General features: G+C 34.0%; 1 protein-coding gene and 1 long non-coding RNA gene across 8 annotated transcripts in view; one reads left to right on the forward strand and one right to left on the reverse strand.

Annotated features, from left to right (window-relative positions):
* Nucleotides 1-24,427, reverse strand: part of LOC126926078 (lachesin-like) — a 549,080-nt gene that overhangs the window by 316,846 nt on the left and 207,807 nt on the right. The window contains exons 1-2 of one of the 5 annotated variants that reach the window (XM_050742190.1): nt 11,571-12,189; nt 10,858-11,391 (exon numbers count right to left, since the gene is read on the reverse strand). The exons of the other annotated variants lie outside the window; for them this stretch is intronic. The gene's annotated coding sequence lies outside the window, so the exon portion shown is untranslated. Of the gene's footprint in view, nt 1-10,857; nt 11,392-11,570; nt 12,190-24,427 lie in introns of those variants that run through there. 5 annotated transcript variants of the gene reach the window in all.
* LOC126926118 (uncharacterized) lies at nt 12,450-23,966 on the forward strand. 3 transcript variants are annotated; one of them, XR_007714286.1, is made up of 3 exons: nt 12,450-12,610; nt 16,401-16,586; nt 18,322-23,966. It is a non-coding gene; the product is annotated as an uncharacterized LOC126926118 (long non-coding RNA). The 3 variants fall into 3 exon arrangements; XR_007714285.1 differs by lacking the exon at nt 12,450-12,610 and adding an exon at nt 13,162-13,506 and having other exon boundaries at nt 13,788-16,586; XR_007714287.1 differs by lacking the exon at nt 12,450-12,610 and adding an exon at nt 13,162-13,506 and having other exon boundaries at nt 13,788-16,586; nt 18,423-23,966.

Below are 24,427 nucleotides of genomic sequence, written 5' to 3' on the forward strand. Positions count from 1 at the left end.
AATAGAGTTTCGATTGTGAAATTATATTTTTCCAAATGGCACACAACGAAACTCGACTTTCTGAACGTTGAAGTGTCTGATACTGTTTATTCGCAAAATATTCAAGAAACATTTTAAGATCAATGCCTTCTATGTGTTTATGTTAATCTAATAAACAGACATGTTTGATGCTGCTGAGTAGAGGAATCGAATTTCCGTTATTTCGATCCGGAGTTTCCTTGATCCCATCACTTTGCTAGCATTGGATGTAGACTTGTGCTCCATAGATACGCTGAACTTGTACCAGCTTTCATACGATATAACATCATAAGTTTTGCTGCTAAACTAGGATGCCAATGGCGAGAAAGCTTACGCGTGAACGTTTAGATTCAGCGAATCGTACAAATAAAAACACCAAGTTAAACTTAGGCTTAATTGTTACAGAGTTTATAGAAACATTAACCAATTTCTGATACATCAGGTTACGTTCCATTTATAAAACATGTCGTCACTTTCACAAGCAGCAAATGATGCATTTTTTGAATTTAATTTCATCGTGTCGGAAATATTTATAAACGAGTTCTTTGGTTCGTTATTCCTTTCGATATGGAACAGGTGTCCTGCCATATTCTGTATCCAGGTCACGTCACGTAATTGAGTAACCTTGAAATGTATTCTCGTTGAAAAGAAGCAGAACAAAGTCTTCTATAACGATATATAATGTTTTGTGACATCTTTCTCTTTTTTAATCTTTGTTTATTAATTCCAGGTCTTTTACATATTTTTTTTTTTTTTACATGATTTTTTTTCCAGAATAAACGCTGAATTCTAACTGTAGGGTGGTACAGGCGAAAGTACCGATACGCGACGGTACAACGTAGCCATGCATTATTACTTTCTTTTTTTTTTAAGATTATTATTGTAACTTAAATTTAAGCCGCTGTGGCGCTGTGCTTATGTGCGATATTTTAATTTATGTCCCGAAAGCCTGGACGTAAAAACAGGACAGTTCGCTAGCCTATTAGGGAGGGGGTGGGAGAGGATGAACTGGGAGGGGAGGAGAGGGGTGTTCTGTGGAATTAGTATAATATTTATTTACATATTTACGTTATTTACATATTTATACTTTTATTCGGTGAGCGTTGCCGTTCTATGGCTCTTTATCTTGTTGTTTTTGTTATGGGTTCCGTATCCACCAATATTTTTTTGAGTGTTTTTTCTGTGTTTGGTTTTGTGACATCTATGCGACATCTTGTGATCATTTAGAACGAAAATCGATTTCGCTAGAAATTATCATCCGAGTTGCGTATGAGCAAAACATCGCTGAAAGCGCACGGAGGCCCAGGGAGTGTGCTGGTTAAGAATTTCTTATCTTTGATAGGAACTGACAGAAATACTTTTAAGGCAGCAAGAAGCGCTGCCTGAACTTTGATAAGCAAGATAATTTTCAGACTGTTTTCTTCAAAATTGTCACTTAATAAATAAAGCTTGGTTTTCGAGAAAATCAAGTTTACAAGCGTGCAAAAGTTACATCGCGTGTCATAACGCAATGTATCAAAAGAGAAGGATTTTAGAGCTACGACTATATGCGTAGCAAAACTTAGTTGGAGTAATTTAAAGGAGTTGCAATATGCATGCACTTTTAACCTCTCTGATAAACTTTCCCATACCTGAATAATCGAAATCTAGTCATAAACCTAGGAATTTCCATACGATCATATCAACTACGGTAATCAATCTAACGGTTCCAGCGACATAACTCGCCAAAAATTTCTTCCAAATGAACAACGTACAATGAAAGGGAGTATACGAGATATTAAAAATGCTGAAACAGTGCATTTTTGGCGTAATTCCGATCACATCTCAAGAAAAATCAAGTTAAACTGCTGTTAAATCGCTTCACGCACTGCGAAACCATTTAAGTACCGTGATAACGTCACATTTTCTACACATACATATACATACACGTACCAGTTGTACGTGAATATATTCAAAAATAACAATCAACTAATTGTAATCAATCTACCTCCTCCAATCACACATCACGAGAGCCAACAAAATTGGATACACCCGAACTTAAACAATTTTATAACACGTAAACTTGGTTAATTCACCAATGGAGACGAGTGAACAATCGGAAATTAGCCTTTACATGTATTTGGCAAATTATCACGTTTGATCTTATCAAAACCAAGGTCACAAATGAGAAAACTATATTCTAAATATTCGACGTATGCTTGTATGTAAAATAATATCCTATCTGGCTGAATCACGCGTCTTGCCATATTCTGCATACAGACTGAAGCAGGTTATAACACTCAAAAATGTCGTAGTATTACATCAGCAGCGGATGTGGAACAATTCTAGCACAAATTTTCCGCATTCCCAAATCATTTTTTGATATCAAAGGTAAACTTGTTGATCTTGTACTAAGCTCTTCAACGATAAAACTGTAAATAATCGATTTGGAAATGCAAGTTTATGAACACGTTTCATGTCTTCATTGGATTGCGAGGCAGAAGATTGACTCTCGCGAGTTATCATCTTTCGCATCTTCTTTTTTTTCTTGAAACCATTCCAGCTTTTGTGAATGTTTGCCGGCGTCATAGCATTCATCCCACGCTGCAATGCTTTCTATGCTTCTTTTAGCGTATCAGTTCCTTTTTTCGAATTTAACGAGATATTTCGCATTGATGCGTTATTCTTCAGTAACAAGGTAACCAGACATTTTTAAGTTGTGTGACGGCCAAAGGCACATCGCCATACTAAAAAAAGTTTCTGCTTATCGCAGACTCGCGAAATTTGATCTGTTTATCGATAAGGCCGTAGATTGTATTCTCTTCGCCGGATCAAACTGTCGCAATGTTGCTGCGATGACAGTAGAAAAATTATTCTATCACCTTTTTTCTAAATGTTTGCCAGCTCCAAAGTATTGTTTCCACGCTCTTATGCCTTCTATGCTTCTTTTAACGTATGAACCTCTTCAGTCCCCTTTTTTCGAATTTAACAAAAAATTTCGCGTTCATGCGTTGCTCTTTAATAAAACAATCACCAGACATTTTTATGTTGTGTGACGACCGAAGGCACATCGGTATACTAAAGAAGTTGCTGCAAGCAACGGCTTATCGCAGACTCGCGAAATTTGATCTGTTTATGGGTGAGGCTATAGATCGTATTCTTCGCCCGATGAAATTGCCGCAATGCTGCTGCGATGATAGTAGGAAAAATTATTCTACAACTTTTTTGGAATATGGTTGCTAACGACATAGTATTGTTTCCACAATCCCATGACTTCTATGCTTCTTGCAGGGTATAAACCACTTCAGTTCTTTTTTTCGAATTTAAAGGGAAATTTCGCATTGATGCGTTGTTCTTTAGTAAAACGATCACCAGACATTTTTAAGTTGTGTAACCACCTTTTTACTAAATGTTTGCTAGCGTCATAGTATTGTTTCCACGCTCCTAAACCTTCTATACTTCTTTTAGCGTATGAACCTCTTCAGTTCCTTTTTTCCCGAATTTAACAAGAAATTTCGCGTTCATGCGTTGCTCTTTGACAAAACAATCACCAGACATTTTTATGTTGTGTGACGACCGAAGGCACATCGGTATACTAAAGAAGTTGCTGCAAGCAACGGCTTATCGTAGACTGTATTCTTTGCCGGCTCAAATAGACGCACTGATGCTACGATGGCAGTAGAAAACATTATTCTACCACCTATCTGGTAAATGTTTGACGACGTTATAGTATTGTTTCCACGCTCCTATGCCTTCTATGACTCTTTTAGCGTATGAACTACTTCGATCCTCTTTTTTCGAATTTAACGAGAAATTTCGCATTGATGCGTTATTCTTTAGTAAAACGATTACCGAACATTTTTAAGTTTTGTGACGGCCGAAGGCACACGAACATACTACAAGCAGCGATTTATTATAAACTCGCGAAATTAGATCTGTTTATGGATAAGACTGTACACTGTATTCTTCGTCCGATCAAATTGCCGCAATGTTGTTACTATAACAGTAGAAAAAGCTATTCTACCACCTTTTTGGTAAATATTTGTCGGTGCTATAGTATTGTTTCCACGCTCCTATGCCTTCTATGCTTCTTTTAGCGTATGAATCACTTCAACTCCTTTTTTTTCGAATTTAATAAGAAATGTCGCATTGATGCATTGTTCTTTAGTAAAACGATTACCAGACATTTTTAAGTCGTGTGATGACCGAAGGCACATCAACATATTAAAGAAGTTGCTATATGACAAAAATAGGAAAGAGGTGTTAGCACTTTTGGACGGCTGGCCCAGATTCTGGACCCGGCCGTGATAAGGATTGTTCAACTCGTAAAGGTTTCAGAGATCCGAGTGATTGGAATCGGTATTTCGATCACAAAGGAGGAACTACCAAATGCTCCGGCATTGGCTGGGGGGTGCAGCACCCACCCAAGTTGGAGTGTCATAAAAAAGAGTTTGAATTGAAACTTATTATGTACAAGATTTCAAGGCAACCTTTGTTTTCTTAAATGAAACAATATATATTTTTATACATTTTTTGATGCACTGTGAAGTGTTGGCAGGCTGAAGAGGATGGGAAATCCCAATGGGTCATGTGGCCCAGCGATATGTCCTATTGCTGTAGAGGATGGCGCTTAAATAAAGCGTACGTGATTATCTTTGGTCATCGACTGCTGCGAAAAACCACCCTTTTCCTTTTCTCAAACCCTCAATCTCACAAAAACAAAAAATAAGTTATCGATTTATCCAGTTTCATTACCAAACTTTCAGGACAAAAGAAAAAATAAAGCGAATATTGTATAAAAGTACTTCTTACGAGCTGCTTAAATACAATCAATTACTGTAATGTAAAAAATGTGTAGATACTACACCAAATTATTTATTATTTGGTTATTATAAACTCTCGAAATTCGATTTATTTATCAATAAGGTTGTAAACCGCATTCTTCGCCCTATCAAATTGCTGCAATGTTGCTGCGATGGCAGTAGAAAAAATTATTTCACCACTTTTTTGAACAGTGTATCTCGATGGTATGGCTAAGGTGGCTAGATGCAGCAATGTTTTGCTAGAACCTCTTTCGTGCATTCATTCACCTCTTTCATAAGTACAACGATACCAACGATAAGTATCAGCAATATCGACGGCGATTATAAACAATACACGATCGTAGCGAAGAACGCTGTTGCGTTCAACATACAAGCAGTAAACTCTCTCCATAAAGATATAAAGATAGAGTACGTGAGCGAGCTGAAAAATGCAATATTGGAATAGAAAGAGAACGATGCATAGGGACGCCTTGTGTTTTTGTCGAATAAATATCCAATGGTAAATTTACCCACGGTAAATATAAAATAAACCATGGTATGTCAAGGTAAAATTCCGTTTATCAGTAAACAGAATTAATACTAATTTGCAGTCACAAATTTTAGATTTTTTGGAGCGATGGCCGTAAATCTACATGGAGAACAAAATACGGGCTTGAATCCAAAAAATCTATATCAAATCCCAAAAACATAAAATCCCAAAATAAAATATGGCGGTGAATCGGTGATAGTGTGGGCCATCGACTGGTATTGGAAATCTTATTTTCATGGATATGTTTTTAGATAAGACAAAATGTTAGATAATTTTGAAGAGCAATTTGAAAGATGATATAAATTAATTAAATTTGCCAAGAATGGATTGCTTCCAACAAGACAACGATCCGAAACATTCGGGAAAAATTCTATTATCGTATAATAGCAAAACACATTAGCATATCCTCCACAAAGTCCTGCCCTCAATCCCATTTCTTATTGAGCATTTATGGGACGAGCTGTAAAGGAGATTAAGAACTACGAAAATTACATCGAAAAAAGAACTGAAGCACAAAACTCGTGAAATATTGCAGTCTATCGATGTAAATATTACATCAAAGATAGTCTCTTCAGTGGAGAACCTTCATTGAGGAGCAATAAAAGCGAAGGGTAGATAGACACCCTGCTAAACATTTAACTAGGGATACTTTTCTGAGACATGATTCACTTCAATTCTAATAATATCATTCTATCTCAAATGTGTGTTTCTCCAGTTATTCCATATTATTCCATATTTGATACAATTTCTGTCCTTTTAATAGCAGTTCAATATTTAAAATTGTTCAGAGGTGTAAAAGTGACCTTAGCTTCAGCATAAATGCATGATTGAATATCTATAAAAATCCCTTCTTGTTGTAATCAATGTTGTAAGAATGTCATTCAAAAAAGTAGAATGGTATTTCACTATTATTTCGCTACTTCTAGTGTTTCGCGCACCTGAATCTTATTCGAGAAATGTTCCAGAAAATGGTGAAAACGGCATCAAAATACATCCAGCGGTTCTCGAAATTAGCCTCAACATGCAGACACTTACCGAGAACTTCACTTTATACTATGTGCAGATATAGATGCATATAGAAGTTACGAGCTCTAACATACTAACATTGCAACCTGACCGGCATCTCGCGTAGCTCGAAGCTCGACTCTTAACAATATCCTTCGCCATTTAGTATGTTATTTGTGAAGAAATCCAAACCAACGGTAGTATGTATATCTAAAATACCGCACCAGACATTAGTACTAAAACTAGTATTTGGTTACTCGTATGCATTTCTTTGAAACTGTGGGTTTTCTGTAATCCGCGTGTTATGCTTATTGAATATCTTATTATTTATAAATGTACATTCATCTGTCCATACAATTTCTCGAGGCAAATTTGACGAAAGCCCGTGCGCCAAACTTCATTTCCTGGATATAAGATATGCATGTCTATTGGGAAAACGGTATGCGCGAAAATTTTGACATTTTGAAATTCTTTGGACAAAACTTTTGCTAGTGTCATATTCTTCCGTTACTTCTCTTGTTGAAGCTTGCGGATTAAGCTCAGTGGTAATTAGTACGCATAATTATAGTTCTCTTAGGTTCTAAAGAAGCTTCGTATTCCCATAAATTATGTTCAGACTTTTAAAAATACGTTTGCGTTAGTTGAATACGATCGGGATACGCGTTACCGTATATTCCAAAACCGTCCACAATATTTTTGTTACAAAACAGGAAACAAGTGGAATACCGCTTCACCGATTTAAATGATTTTTTAATATGTCGTAAAAATCAAAATTCTCAGCTACTTTTTCTTAAACATATAACCCCCACTCGGCCTTAGTTGTAAAATTATATGTTTTAAGTAAATTGTGAAAAGTAAACTTAACAAATAAATAATACAAAGGGATCAAAGAATCAAAAGAATCATACTTAAAAATGGACTGGAAATATTAGAACAAAATACAAGAAAGGTACATCATAAAAACATTCAAGAATTTCAAAAATTTGAATACTTGAATTATTCATATTGACGTAACTGGAACATGTTAAATATATATTCGCAAAATATGTACAACTTGCAAATGCAATTAATAATTGGATCATGTTATGCAAAGACCTACTAAACCTCAATGACCTAAATTTGTATACATTTAATCTGAAGATTTGTATTTTTAAAAGAAGATAGATTTATTTCTGTTGAGCAGATTTCCTTTCTGCTTGTTTTAGAATGTTTTTAATCGCCTAATTAGTATAATAACTCTATAGTTTTTGTGAGTTGGTGTTATTCGGCAATTTCAATTTCAGTATCACATCCTAGTAAAAAGTTCTACAATGAAGTCGTCTTATCTGTAACAATTCCATTGTTACTGTTTAAATCATCATAAAAATTTTAACAATCTACTAGAGCGAGATGTCCCGTTTTCTGCAAATTTTTAAGTTTTGCATCTAATATGGGTTTGCCATTTTGTCATAATATTAGTAGATCCGTAAAAGTACCCATAATATTAAAATATTTGACAGGAGTAACTTTCTTTAGATTTATTATTTCAGGAAAATTGAGAAAAAATCATTTTGCCCCTAACCATAAGGAGGTTTTCTCTTTCCCGTGCTTATTGATTCCATTTTTAGACAAGTGATTTGGAAATATAAACCTAAAATGAGATTATTGCTTGGTAGTTTTAATAATATTACAATATAACAGTTTTATGGGTTGGCAAATTTTTACAAAATAAAGATCACGCAACATTATGGAATCCATCCAGTGTTTAATTCATTTTTCATTCTTTCGAAGTTTACTAGGTCCCTCCATAATAGAACTTAATTTATATGTATAAGAAAGAACAACATGATTACAAATGGTAAATATCCTTATACTTTTGCATATTAAATTACAATCATACGCTTTAACTCGTATTTGAAAGGTTGTTCAAGCCTAAATCGATTCACCTTCCTTTAATAAATCCCACTTTCATTCTGTAACGCTGTTAACTCTGAATCACGAAAATCATACTATTAAACATGATTGATCGTCATTCACGAAAGCTGATACAATGAAACTTTAACTTAAATTTTGTATCTGGAAAACAAAGTTTCGCTGATTTAAAAAAACGATATCAACGAAGAGGAATCGCAACGAATTAGCAATAAGAAAACAAAAAGTCTATAAGATCAGGAGAAGCAAGGTAGAGGTATGCAGAAGGATACACGAGAATTACCGTGCTTCTGCAACAGCCAGCCGCGGAATGACGCGGACAGAGTGTAGCAATTTCGTGCAATACCGCTGGAATACCGGGCGTTTCGGGAATGCGGATCAGCATTTCCCTGGTCGCCCGCCTTGCTTAGCTACAACTCGGTCCCCTTTTAACAGAAGATGAAGAAGGAAGAAACACAGATGGAAAGAGGCAAAAATGATAACAGAACATACAGTGCTGTGAATAATTAGAAACTCAAATACATTTCTTGCTTTATTTCTTCGATATATCCAAGAAAGCATCGACCATGCCTGGATATGTTAAGTGAAATCGTTTTTGTAAAGATCGGATTGAACGCTATAGGATATCGGGAAATATTCTATGAATTATAGCCTTTGGTAACTGAAATACAGGACAAAAGGATAAATTTTAAACAAGACAACAGCCACTAAAAATATGTGGTTTCAAGATTTCGGAATAGAAATTTGTTATCATGGCAAGCATTGAATTCTGATCTGAACTCGATTGAGAACCTTCTGGGATTCTAGAGAGAGAAAATGGAATAAAATGCGCGTGGGCGGATATACGAAACGAAACTTTAAATAAGTTAATAGATTTGTAAAATAAAGGAAAATCAAAATTAGCATTGATATATTTTTTTTACAGCGAAAAGCTTTTTTTTAAGAGAAAATTAAATTTTTTACAAACTTTAAGAGAAGAAAATTGTTGTTTGTGTTATCTTTAGTTTTGTGGCATATATAAAAGTATATATATATTACGCATATATACAATATCAGCATACCTGTATACAGATACAGTTCTACTATTATATGTGCAACTTGGTCAGTATATTTTTATGACAAAGTTAAAATTATTCGATAATTATTTGCTTCTCAACCCTAATACTAATATTTTCTAATGTACATATGTATATGTATAATATGAATTTCTGTATTTCATATCCAAATTACATACTATGCCATGCCATGACGAGCATCTGCTTCTGCAATTATTATTCTATGTATATCTGGGAACCAATAATACAAAAACAATTGCAAAAATGTAACGTAATATTCGTTAAATTATTTATGGTTCTACATCCCTTTTATTGCCAAATCAAATTTTTGAATACATTGAACTACGTTAAAGTATAACAAAATAACGTGCTCTTTATAATACCATCAACATTTCAAAATAAGAAAACGTCTCGTCGTCACCTTCATTATAATTTTCCTTTTTAACATCTTTTTGGTCACAAGTAAACTAGCGTTTTTATGCGCGAGCTACGTTGACTGGTAGCGGGTTAACTCCTATTTGTATATGTACATTTGCACTTTCCTATCCAATCTTTAAACATCGGAAAGAATTTTGCATCGTGTTCGACAGTACTTTATCGTATTATATAATCTACGATTCTATAGTAAACCGATATGCTTTATGGCCCACGACTCGCACGTGAGATATGCTAAGTAAGCCGATACGCTTTGCGATCCGCTCTTTTATCCCGGCCGTACATCCTCCTTTGTCTTCTTATTTCGCGTTCATTTCTATTGTTCTATTTATTAGTATCGCCAAATCAATATCTACAGTGCTTCTGTCTCGTCCATTTCTTTTTCTTCTTACAAAGTTGGACAAATTTCAAAACTGATGCGTCGCGACCAAGTTCAAGTATACTTGGCAAATTTTCAAATTTGATTTTCTCGAAAACGAAACGTTATATGGAAAGATGTTATTGCACACTTTCCTCTTATTTTTTCATAAGCGATCGCCTCATACCCACTTGTATAATATATATACATATATATATACATAAGACGGTAAAAAATAACTGGCCAATCTTGATATGGCATTCTATTGTTTCGGAAGAAGAAAAGGTCACACACAGTTAATAGTAAACACAGGTCCGGAAATTTTCTGTTTCGAGATATAGACACTCTGTTTACAATGCGTCGAAGAAATTATAGAACTTAGAGAGCATTAGAAAGGCAAAACGTTTCTTGTGAAAGAATACGGCAAATATTACGAGAAAATCTGTTGTATCCTTATCACATAGAACTTTTGCCACCGGTTTATCAATACCTTTTCACGAACCAGGCAAAGTTTACGCGAAACGCTATTGACAATTTTAATAACTAACATCTATGAATAAATGAAAATCCACATGCTGTTAATCGATCTCGAGGGCAGTATCAGTTTTGATGTAACGCACTGGCTCACGAAAATATATTTAAAACATGATATACTTATAAAAGAAATCGACATAGTAAGACAGTTACAGGATAGTAGCCATTTTGAAATTTCCATATGTATATTTTGTATCATATGCTTGTTACCTGCGTGTGTGTCCCATATCGATGATACCACGCTGTAACATGTTACCCACCGAATTATTCTTGAATAATTTATTCACAAGGTAGGAGAGTAACAACGACACCAAAAGTTGAACTTCTTTGGACGACGAGAAGGTTTCGAATTTTCTCCAACGGCCGAGACGAGATTTACAAATGTTTATACTTCACATCTCATACATTTTCTTTCCGAATGCCAAGTGATTGCAATAAATCTTTACTCCACGTTTGATGATATTAATCAGTTGAAGATGTTAACGATTCGAAGTCGCAGACGATATTAAACTAATCATTTCTAATCACCAGACTGACTCGTGGTTTGAAGTTGAACGGTAAATGACTCGAACGAGACTGACGATACATGTTATACTCGACCGAGGGTCCATCGAGGTGCGAAACGGGAGTTCCGAAATACGCAAGAAAATAACCAATCAGCATATTCGCTAGCAAGACGTCATTCTCTGTTTTTGTGTGCGCTCGAAGCGCGAAGGATCCTTTGTGGGAAGTGCGTGAACTTTGCTATTAACACCAAACGTATCGATATATGTACATATTCTTTTCTATTCTTTTCTAAAGAAATTGTAAATTTATTGTAAGAAATAATGCACAACATAACTTTTAAATAACAATAAAATAATCAATCATATATTTTCATTTGTATATGTAATATAAACAAGAGAAGATAGTCGAATCCTCACCTTCAATTTGCTCTCTTTCAGACTTTGAATTTCGTCCGTCTGAACACTCCTCACTTATATTTTGTATGTTTCTCACTGGACGTGTAGACATATTCAGGAATGAAACAAAATACGAAACCAATGTACCGAATATTATGACATTCGCTCCTTGTCGTATTTGATTTCTCGTAGGCTTCGATCTGTACATTGCGATTAAACCTCGTTCTAGACGCCCAAAGAAGTTATCCTCTAAGTTTCGTTTCTCTATCCATTATAAACATATCATTTTTAAATACGTTCGATGACCAATATATATGGCCTGAGATTATTGGAGACTTTCTTTGATAGTATCGAACGTTTCTAAAAAATTCACCATAAGCGAGAAAGGTCTATATCTCGGAAAAGTAGTGTTTCCAGACCTATGCTTATACGACTTTTTTTCGTTCTTAAGGACAGTAAAATATGATACCAAAATTTGACCACCTATGTTCTTATCGTTATACTGTATATATACTATATATACTATACAAAAGATGTACAGTGCGGAGGGTGCCGTAATGTGATAGTAACAATCTTTTGTGGATGAAAAGATTTCAAAGATTTCAAAGTCGTCTCCATTTTTGCTAATTACTTGCCCTTCCTTTCTCATGTCTAGTACATATCAGAGCGTGTTAGGATGATTTCAACGACACCTAATACAAGGTTGTTCGAGGATAAATAAAAATATAGACAACAAATTTTACGTCGTAATAGGTGTCCGAAGTAGAAAAAATAGGTTTCTGTTTATATCGATGGAACATTGGAATCGGCAGGTCGCCGTATATTTTTATCACCTTGGATTCCTTGTAGCGCGTGTTGGTAGGAGACATAGTAAAAAATGTAAATAACGATTGACATTGCTGAAACATTTTACTATGAAAATGAAATTTTCATTTCTGAACAAGTATGTAGATATGCTGCATGTGTATGGAAAGACTCAGCAGAATCTAGTAACGTCACAAGCACTGTATGCTGAACCCTATCCAGATTGCGTCCACCCTTTATGCTGTATGTGTCAGCGGGTATGTAAAAAATTAAGAAACACTGAAAGCTTAAATACACGAAATCCTAAACGTCGCGCCGCACAGTACTCGATGTTTATAAAATTAGGACAAAAATGAGAAAGAAAATTACTTTGTAAATTGAACATTGTTGCGTAATTCGAATGATAAGTTTTCCTCTATTTGATCTTATTTAAATTTTAATAATCATTCTTCTCCTCCGCCAAAATGATCATGTTCTAAGTTGTTTGAAATACTAAAAATGTCACATTAAAATAATCGACTAATTATTTAGATCACAGGTGCAATTTATGATACTTTGAATACTGGTACGTAACTTTTTTGGAATATGTTAAAAAGAATCTTTTCTTGCCGCATGTAATATAATATACATTTCTGCAATTGTAGAATCTAAAAGTAGCTGCGACTTCTCGCGATTTGCTGTTTTATGGGGCGAAAGTCATAAAGACGGTCGAGCGTCGATGAAAATTTAATTTCTAAGTTCCCTATTTCTTGAAGAGTGATGTCAAGTGGTCATAAGACAAAGCAACATTATATGTAAAATATGGTATTTCATGCCTGAAACTATTAGTCCATGATGGCGAAATTATAATATCGTTTTTAGTTGCTAGTGGACAATTTTTCACATAAGTCCTGGATGCAAAGCGTAAGGATATTGAAAGGTTTTGAGAAAATAATACGCGAAAATTGCCAACGAGTACAAACATAAAAGACCTATTTCGTATGCTTTGTATTACTTTGACCCTGTAATAACAGACCTCATGGAATTTTCATTGAAGAATGCTCTCACGCTCAATGATGACGTCGAATCGTTACTTTATAGGAATGGTACATCTATCTACGAAGATTAAGGAGTATATTTAATTCTATTATTTGCCAATAAAGTAGGTCTTCAGGTAATACTGATTCTTATCCTAGTCTTTATAATAATGAAATATTGCGCGCCGTGCCGTAAAAAAGTGTGTCGTGAAAGCAATAAAGTTGATGTGCTCGGAATCTGGTTAAGGCGCGTCGTGCATGAGCAATTCTTGCCAAACGTAAATTCCATACATAGCGCGTGAGCTTTCGTCGATAATTACACGGATCAGATTTTGAAAATCGCGTTATCCTCTATATCTGTGATACTAACGGAGATACTCAAGGCGATCAGAGTTATTGTCGAACGCTGTATTTACAGGGCTATCCACTTAACTCGAAACCAGCGCTCGCGGGAACATTGAGAATAGCGACAGCGTAACATGTATTCTTACTATTATACTACAACATGTCACGCGCTATATATGAGCCGTTGCCAGAGCTATAATCATTATATGATGATCGAGAACAGTGATAGCGGCTTGGCTGTCAAGAATTTTAAATTTGACGTCACAATAGCATAATAATATGTTCTATATGCGATAAGAAGAATCGAACCTTATATTTTTGTTCTGATTTCGAGTCCGCATCGTTGAACCGACACAGAATTGACCAAGATTGTTTTTACTATGATTCAGCGACACTAGACTTTATCGACAACAAGTTTGACCGACAAGAATGATCGATAATATTTACACAAGACTGATTTAATTTGCTGCCTAACAGTTCTCTAAATGAAAAATACGATTTTTACTGATTTTACAATTATCGATCGGTGGCATTGTTAACTGGCAAGTGTTTTATGATATTGGATAGTAGCGAGTGGAGGAATCGCTTGTGCTATAGAAACATAGTCCAAGACAATACCAATTCCCCTCGCGAGGAAGTTTAATCTCGAGATACTGCATAACATATAATACTAAATAATGGACGGAGCGGTAATCAAAATACTGCTTGTTTTTTTACCCTTTGTTTTATAATTGTCGAAAGCGAATTCTTTGAAAAATCAAGAATAAAATTTTCTATAACACCAAGATACATTTCTGTAAAGAAATTCTACTATTTTGGTTAAACATAAACACACAGAGACATTCACTATCAAGATTTATCAAATTTTTCTTCGCAATTGCTCAAATTTTAAGGCGAGGCAATACATATGGTAAAAAATGCTTTCAGAGAATTTTAATTCGAGACATCATAAAGTTCTCATGAATTGCATTCCGTATTTCAATATTATGAATATTTCACTATATATAAATTGATAGCATTGATTGAGATAAGCAGCGAAAGAAGAGAATCTTATTTGATTAAATATGTTTTATTGCTTCTGAAATTAGTTCTCACGTTTTTCAAATTTTCTTTATTGAGATATCAGATTAAAGTTGTGATCTAATTTTTCCAAGTTGAGATCATGCTAATTGAGAAAGTATACATAATAATATACATATGTAAATATACAGAATCGTTATGATAAGCAACGGTTAACTAAACTATCGATCAAGAATCTATTTTATGAAATTTTAATTATTTTGCCTTCGACAGTTAATCAGTTAGCTAATCGGTTTAACCGTCAGCTAATCGATTAAGTTAGCACACTGCAATTGATTCCAGTTTAATCCTATCGATACGTTTGAAACCTGACGCTTTTTCTCATTAAAATTATGTAACGATCCAGTTACTGACCTTTACGTCCCAATTCATGCAAGATACATCGTGTCATAAATAGATCCTATTTTTGAGAAACAATTTTGTTTCGACTGGGTGTCAGCTTTCTGTTTTTAGATTACAATATTATTATCCTTGCACTATTATTCTAATGTTTAAAGTGAAACGTAAAGTACGATAAATTTCTTTTATGTCTTTTACTGTTTCGCCGGGAGAAACAAAAATTGTGAGAATTTTCGTAGGTCGTTTTATGACACGCGCGTTCAAAGGCAAGATGTTACTTTCAAGTCAAGATCTTGCCGTTCAGAATGATTTCTTTCAACAATCGAACAGTTATTTGGAATATCATTTTGAGATATTCAATGTTAGAATTTCTTTTCGTTTGTAGAATGGCGATATTTATGAGAATCCTATAAAACCGATGCTACACAAACTTCATTTTTAATATAGAATAAAATGACACTGAAAAGAACGATTATTTTATTTCCATTGAAAGCGAACAATGCTTTTAAAAAGTGATATTGGATGCTCTTTTTCCAAATATCGGGTTTCCTCCATTACACTATAATGATTACAGCAATGAAAGTAATTACGTACGGTTACTCTCATTAATATTCCGTCATACTTTAAAACAGAATAACTTTTTTCAAATTAGACCAAACGATTTAAGCTTTTTTTTTAAATAGTAAAAGTCACTTTTTATAATTTTTTTTCATCCGAGCCTGTAATGAAAATTTCGCGTTTCTCGAGAAATGTCCTTTTTTCGTTTACCTTTTTTGTATCTAACAAGGGAAGTTCGACGACTCAAAAATTCAAAAAAATTTGAAACTTTCATGTAACGTAGTAGTTCATGCAATGTTAACAATGGAACAATATTTTTCCAGGTGAAGGACTATCGTAGGGGTTAAACCACTCGCCGAAAGAAATCTTTACTTTTCATATCATCGTGAATATTTCAGAAAGTATATAAGATAAAGGAGAAAAGTTAAATTAAAAGTTGTAACGTTTTTTATAGTCTACGTTCTAGATATGAAAAATTAAAAAGAAATTTCTAAAGTTTCATATTTTGCTGTCGCACGCGTAAATGGTATTTGAAGAACTCTTTACAAATATATATAACTGGGTTGGGGCTAAAAAATTGTTAGTCACATAAATATTCGTGCCTTAAACGCCTTCTCCACGAAATATCTCGAGAAACGTTGGTAATCCGAAAAACTCCTCAATTGTAGTACTGCTTTTTTATTTTCTATGGTCACCGTGTTGTCAATAGCCGGGCGTGCCGTAAACGTGATCACTTCCCAAGGGTCATTAGCGACACGTAACGGTCCAATCGGTCAAGAACGACCCGGAGGAATTTCTGCGACCATTAGCTAATCGTTTCGAGGCCTGGGATTCATCTAGAGATCGCACTCGATCTTCCGCCAAAGACGCTCTTGGGATACGTAGGAGGCTATGAGTAATATTGTTACTATTATTCACGGACACAAACCAATGATATATTTTATATTACAATTATTGTTAGACACAAACGTGTCTTATGCAAATGCAATTAAAAAAATGAAAAAAGAGCTGGACAATTGCCTATATTATATATACTTATACTATATATATATTATGTATATGAAATTGAAGCATGCGCATAAAACAAATTGGAGAATCGGGACAAAAGTCGAAAATATCGCCATAAGAATTGCCTAGCTTTATAATTCTGTGGCGGCATTCGACAAGCCAAATACCGCCACTCGACACTAACTAGAACGGACACGGCAGCGCAGTTGTTAGCGCCTTAGGTTTCGAACGTTCGGGACTCGGAGTTCGATTCCCGGCGCCTGTGATCCGATTTTTCTTCCACGCATCAAAATAGAACAATAATTAGCAGTACCCAACGGCGGCATCTACAGCCGGCAACTACAACTATCACGGACAACACATACCACCTCAATTCTACCCATGAAATGTCGCTGACCATGGTTCATTTTAAAAAGTAAAGTATCAAATAAATAACTCTTTCTGATACGCTTTCGTGCTGCAGAAAACCCAATTTGACTGAGAAAATTGAGACAGTTCGCTTGGCCGTTAATAATCTTGTAAAAGTAAGATAAACTAAATAATTTCCTACGATTCCCCAATTTTCGTACCAAATTGTTCAGAAATCGAATGGTAATTGTGATCATAACGTGACATACTCGGGTCCAGCTTATTAGCTGCGAATGTTAGAAATTTGCGTTGCACATTTGCTAGTAATTATTAATATGATGCGTAAATTGTTTTTGTTGAGGTTTTTATATATCTCGGAATAGAGAGAGCAAACGAATGGATGAATTTATTATAGAAATTCTTTATTCAGAAATGTTAGAAATTAGGATTTTCAATGGTTTCCATTTTATATGATAATATATTGATATATGGATTTATTACAGTGGGTTAAACAGAAAACGATAATTATTTAACGTGAACTTAATGGAGCAGTGTGATATGACAACTCTCGATTAACTACTCTTCACTCTTGACTCTTCGGTGGCTAACTGAACATCAACTATATATAGTTGGTGTAGAAATATATTGATGGCCGTGAGGCCTATTGAAGTTTTCCGACCCTGTCGGCATTTGCGCTTTATCATTGTCGACATTGTTTGTATGTCGGTGATCTTCCCGCGGTACTATAACAGAGGACAAAGAAGCCGCTATAAAGGAATCGTTTTGTCAAAAACTAAACACTAGAGAAGATGTAGAATTTTCCTAGAAATGAGACCCACTTCAACAGTTTTAATAGTTTTAATAGTTGGAAAAATCCTTTGAATGCCGTTTAAACAAATTAAGAGATTTCAAAACCTTGTTAGTAATAAATTGATAATGATTAGTAAAGTCAAATTTAATTTCACAGCTAACGAATTTCATCAACGAGCAATAAGCAACTGGACCCTACTTCGTGTGAGCTTAAAATATGATTTGGTCTGGCAGTAAATCTCATTGCAAAGCATTTACTTAAATTCAGCTCAAGCGTATTCGCTACAGGCCGATCATGAAACCGAGTAATATTCGACAACGATTTAACAGTGATTATGTGACGATATACTTAATATTATACTTGATATTAATATACGATATGTCTAATGGTAATACTCAATATCTAACGCTGCTTCCATTTTTCTCGCGTTCGGTGAAAAGCAATCGGCATGCACATTTTTCAGACCACCTACACTTGTTGGACGCTCTTTTTTAGCATTGCAACGATCGGTCGTCAAGAGTCGTTCGATGTCTCCAACCGTAAACATCCTCTCATCGATTGCAGAGAATCAGGATCGTAGGAATCGTCTCAACAGTCGCAGACAATACGCATCCTGCCATTCGAAGAGGTTTCCCACGTTAGCCGTTTGATAGTCCAGCAATCGAGACTCCACTACAAAGAGCAGAGTCATCGCCATCGCAGCACACAAAAATATGATGTTTAAAAATCTTTTAAAATGTTTTTTAAACAGCAGATCTTATAAAACATACATTGAGATTGCTAATAACGAAGAAAACACACACACCATTAAAATAAAATAACAATCTATCGTAACTAGGGAAAAGGCGTTATGAAAGGGATAAATTTTCAGTAAGATAAATCACACTGCTAAACAATCTCACTCGCAACAGAATAGAAATTCGCGACTGATCTTTTCCGATCAAAAGGAAAATTTTCTTTTTATCGTTGATTCAATGATCATTCGTCGTATCATTAAAAATGCCTATATTCAACTGAAACGAGAATATTTAACAGAATTATTTTATAATATGTTCGCTTATAGTCTTGAATGGGAGAAAACAAGTTTTAAATGTCACTGTAGAAAATTATTTTATTACTTAAATGTTTTGTAGATTTCTACTATACGTAACTTATATTTGCCACTCGTGTGTATTCCTACTTTGCATTCTGTTAGTTTGTAAGACACAAATTTTATAAAAATTGTTACTTTGGCATTATAATTTTAATACGTGATAAGTCCATTTTCATTAAAGTGTCCTTGTCATGATGTATAGTGTCTCATTCAAATCCAGCTACTCGTAAAAGGGATATTTTCTTACTTAAAAATTATTTAAAAATCTAACATTTCGTCATTTTTCTTACTATTGATAAGTTTGTAAACTATTTTTATTCCAGACTAGTCAGCATATTTTCTATTAATGAATTTACGTTTTAAATACCTATAATGATATTATCAGAAATGGACGCTAGAAAAAATTGCTCACTTCTTCTAGAGCATCTGCGCCCTATTTGTCAAGTACGTTGCGTGACTGTGCTGTGTATCGTCTGGATGGACCGCGTCGGGAATATTTAATGCATATAAATACGAGCCGATATCTAGGGGAACCTTACGGTATAAATTTCGCAGATGTTGCTCGTTTTGTACAGTAGTGTTTCGTTTCAAGATTAAATATAAAGTTAGGTATACAAGCTGTTCGTGTCACGTTCAGTCATGTTCAGAGTACTCGCCATTTTTCTGGCATTATCAATAATCTAACAAAAGGATATTTCAGGTGAAAATTAATCAGCCTCGAATTGGCTACGAACAGCAATAAAAATCTTCCTCGTAAATTTAAAGAGTCAATAAATAAAGAGTCAAAGTTACGCTGGTTTTCGCAAATGACGTTATGTACATTTTATTTGATGGGTTTGTAGCTGACGCCAAGTCGAATTCGACGACCTACTACGTTATGTCTCAATGATTAGAAAAGTTAACGTGGAAAATTATTTTATTTGAACCGAATTACATATTCATGAGAACTGTTCAACTAATAAGTTCATTAAACGAATAGCAAACAAATTCAACGATAATTATACAATACTTTAGACAATATTTACTATTTTCAGTAGATCGGTGGTAAATCAGAAGAGAAATCTAAGCAATTGACAAACGATTCCAGTGTGAACGCAAGATGTAACATAATTTACCATAGATTTCTTTTATTTCGTTTATGTGTAATAAATTTATCAGTTGGACTTATTAATTCGATACAAATAAAATAATTTTCCACATTGACATCTCTAATTCTTGAGCTTAGATCACAGTGTAACAGGCTGAATTCGTCTTAACATCAGCTACAACCTTATCAAGTTAAAAATACACAGTGGAAAAATTGAGGTGACCCTGCATTTTCATTGAGAAAGCAAATTTTTGAGAAATTTTTTGTAGCTGTTTGTGGTCAGAACTAATTAATTTTTGTATCAAACATCTTTTTGTTAAATTATCGGAAATTCCACAAAAATGCTGAGTATTCTTAGATTGGACACCCTGTATAATTAAGCGTCCAAGTGTAACCTATTTTGTTGATTATCGGAAGGTGACTCTTTGAATCGAGGAGAAAAGTTATGAAAGAACAAATGGATGTACAGATTGGGAGATAGAAAGTGTATTTAGACTCATGATTGCTTCTGAAGAAGCAAGAGGGTTAAAATCCGTGGAGAAAGAGGAGGTAGTAATAATAGTTGATATGTTGAAAATTTTGCTAAAAGCAGGATGCGCGAAATACAGGAATGAATTGAAATATCGGAAATACTTGGCCACAGATTGCGTAAAAGATTAATTGACGATTGCCCTCTTTTTCCTTTCTCTTTTTGTATACCTCCTTTGTAAATATTCCTTATCGTTTAGTGCAATCAATCATTTTCAATTGGATTTTATCGAACTTGTTGATTTCCATACATTTATCCACAATCGCTAGATTGGATCAGCCTTCTGTATGTTTACGTTTATTATTGACGCAGCGTGAGCAAATTAGTCGGGTACTTCCTTCTAAGTCTTTTGGGGATGTCTGAGTAGAAGCTTTTAGTTAATGAGTTCGTATAATTCTTTATTCTGTTTAGATGAACATTGGCATAGTCTGTAATTTCCTCTGAAACTGTCGATATTTTGAATGTTTTTCGCTTGTCGCAGTTTCTTACGAACTATGACGCGTTTAGAATTAATCTCAAAATGACAGATTAGAGAATTTCAGTTCTTTTGACATCCGATTCGGTGGACAATTTGTTGTTTCTGCTTAGTTTCGAACGTCTGGCTGCGAGCCAGTACATAGATTTTCTCGTAATTTTTATTTGCTTGATTATTTACTTTTTCCTGAATATATTTTTTCCAGTTGAACTAATTACCTAGGTGAAGTTCGAGATATTTAACGGTGCTTGATCATGAGATTTTTGATTATGGACGCTCACTCTGGGAGTTTGTCTTCTATTGAGAACGTGAATGATGTGCGAACATTTGTTCGAATGGAAATTATTTTAATTTTGTTGGACTCCGCCCAGTTTTGTATCTTGTAAGTAAATGATCTTGTAGATTTATCGCTGCAGTGACGGTTCCCCTTAATCCTTCGAACCACAGCTCCGTCAGACCAGTATTGTTTAATTTCAATATTATTCGAGTTACAGAATATGCAATTTAAAACGCTAATATGCAACGAACACGTGAAAAATAGCCATTTTTGAAATATAATTAATTTAATTAACTAATATTTATTAAAAAGCATAATAGCACGCTAAAAATGTGATTTTCTCGCTAATAACAAGGACGAATACGTATGTATATCATATGCCTATATAGCGTATGAAATACCTTGATGAAGTAGATTTTTCATACTTAAAGAAACAGAATCGTTACTCTTACTTAACAAGACATTGCAATTTAATGTAGAACGTATATTCCACCTACTTGTACCAATTTAATCTTTATCCCTCGTCTGCTTTATATCTACTGACGTGATCTGCATATTTAGTCGCTTAAGTCCATTTTTAGGTTTTTATGTTTTAAAAAATTCTCCAAAATTCTCGAACTCTTATAAGTTTCTAAAATATCATCCGATAGTTTTATTAGCTTAATTTCGTTAAACAAAGCAAGATTTAAACAACAGCATGGAGAAAATGAAAAATTACTTAAAATTACTGGTCGGCAATGACCCACTATGCAGATGAAGGGCTAAGTGCTTTTTAAGTGCGTATTCGCTTTTAATACTAATATAAAAATAATAAAAGAGAAACGTTATTTATTCCTAAGCGAAAAATGTAGTAAGAGAATAATTTTCTCACGGTTGAAAATTTGAAGTCCATTGATATTTTCTCTATGACATTTTTATTATCACGACGTTGTATCTGAAATTTTGACCAATCCAATGATTTTTATTGTTAGAAATATCTTGAATACGGAGAATTAAGAAATATATAGTGAAGGATGTAAATAATGAGAATTAATTATTGCGGAGGAATCAATGAAGGAAAGTTGTTTTGCTAATTATTATAGAAATGAATATTTAAAATATCGCGCAACGACTACTAAACTATTTAATTAATACCAACCTTATCAGGCCTAGCCAAACGACTGGTTCAAAGATCTAATTTAAAATTGTACATTTATCGTTATTTTTTTCTTCATCTAGCTTTACGTAAATTCTTATATTTTCCGATTAATTGATTTCTCAACTTTTAAAAGCAGTTATTTGACCGGGTCTGGTGAGATTAGTGTCAAAAGCCAGCCTGAAATTTTCTTCAATTTCTGATCTTCGACTGATTTTCAGTATTTTGCCTTTGACTTTTCACCAGCAATTAGATTTGAGAAACGAAATGCAATGTAAGACCTGCCAACGTTTAGGCCATGTTGCTTCTAACTGCAACAGACTGCCGCAGCGTTAAATTCAACGATAAATTACGATCCAGATGAACGTATTGACCCAGATTCCTGTACCGAAGAAGGCGAGGATAACACAAATCAACCATGTTGCGTGTCGTGTAAAAATTTTGGTCATCCTGTTCACATCAAGATTGCTCTCAACGTTTATTGTTAGTGTTAAAAAGGCGATGGCAAAATAGAACTTGGAATATTAACGAAGAGCGAAACAAATAAATATGACTCGTTCGTGAAATAAGTGACTCAAAAATTACTTGCAGTCAAATTCCACCGAATAATAAACTGGATAATTTCTTAAATAATCAATATTCTTTAACCGAAGCTGTGATTCAAGAAAAGATTGTAAAGAAACTTGATATTAAGCAGTTTATAATATTTGCAGATACTTTAACCAAGTATAACGCTCGTTCGCATAATACGTTAGATGTACACAATTTAAAAATGATACAAATCAATATTAATTTGATTGTTTTAAATAATAGGAAACATGATTTGCAAGATATGCTGCGCAGTAGAAAATCGGGTATGTCATTATCTGAAAAGGAGCTAAACAGTAGCTACTTTGTTAAACTTAAAAATTACAAATTTGTTCGCGAAAATAGACGTAATGCTAAACAAGGCGGAGTAAAACGAACTAAAATAAAGTTCGCAATAGTTAGAATCAAAATCGCCAGGAATACTAGTTTCTTTATTATTTCTGTTTATGCAACTGGTTCAGCAAAGACTAAGTTTACCAATGAATTAGACGTACTTTTATAATTTATATATATTATCATAGATATTATTTCTATTATATATGTATATTGTGCATCTTTTTAAATAATTGTTATTTTATTGCAGGAGATCTCGATTTCGAACATATGGAATTTGACAATTTGCATAACAACAATCGTAGAGTTAATTTGTATTTAATTCTGTTGTTCTCCTCGGTTTTATTTGAACCGAAATGGATGTTATATTTCGAGATATTATTGCAATATACATAGTTTTTGTATTTTTTTATATTTGGCTTTTTCTATCCGATTGAGTCTCTGTTCCTTCCTTGTATCCTATGATATTGTCCTTATCCTTATGATGATGAGAAGATATCTGAAGAGATACAAACGTGAAGAAATGGGGAGAATGGTAAGGTCAATGAATGAATGCATGACAACCAGAAACAGTTGCAACTTCAACTTCATAGATCCTATATCTCATCTTGTTCCAAAACCACATCATTCATAGATCTTGTTATTATTGATTCAAGAATGAATATATTAGATTTAGTAGATAATAGCTTCGTTAGTATCTCTAGATAAAACAGTGATCATCTGGCGCTGTGATACAGGATTTCCTTTAATGCAGGTAATAATATTCTCTTTGATAATGAATCTGTTGATTCTAACACGAGATATAATTTTCATAAATTCATAAATTTTCATAAATTCAATTCGGGAATTCCTTCGAGAGTTTATCTATCAAAACAAAAACCGTTTATACCAAACAGGCGAAATTTATCTCTCGATGATATGTGTACATCAGGAAATTAATAAAGTTACTTCCAAGATTTTTAATAATACGAAAAAAACAGATAGATGCATCGATTTCCATATATTGCATCCTAAAAGTTAAAAAGTAATTGCCTTATATTATTACATAGATT

Source organism: Bombus affinis, chromosome 17 (assembly GCF_024516045.1).
Source record: "Bombus affinis isolate iyBomAffi1 chromosome 17, iyBomAffi1.2, whole genome shotgun sequence".
Taxonomy (NCBI): Eukaryota; Metazoa; Arthropoda; class Insecta; order Hymenoptera; family Apidae; genus Bombus; species Bombus affinis.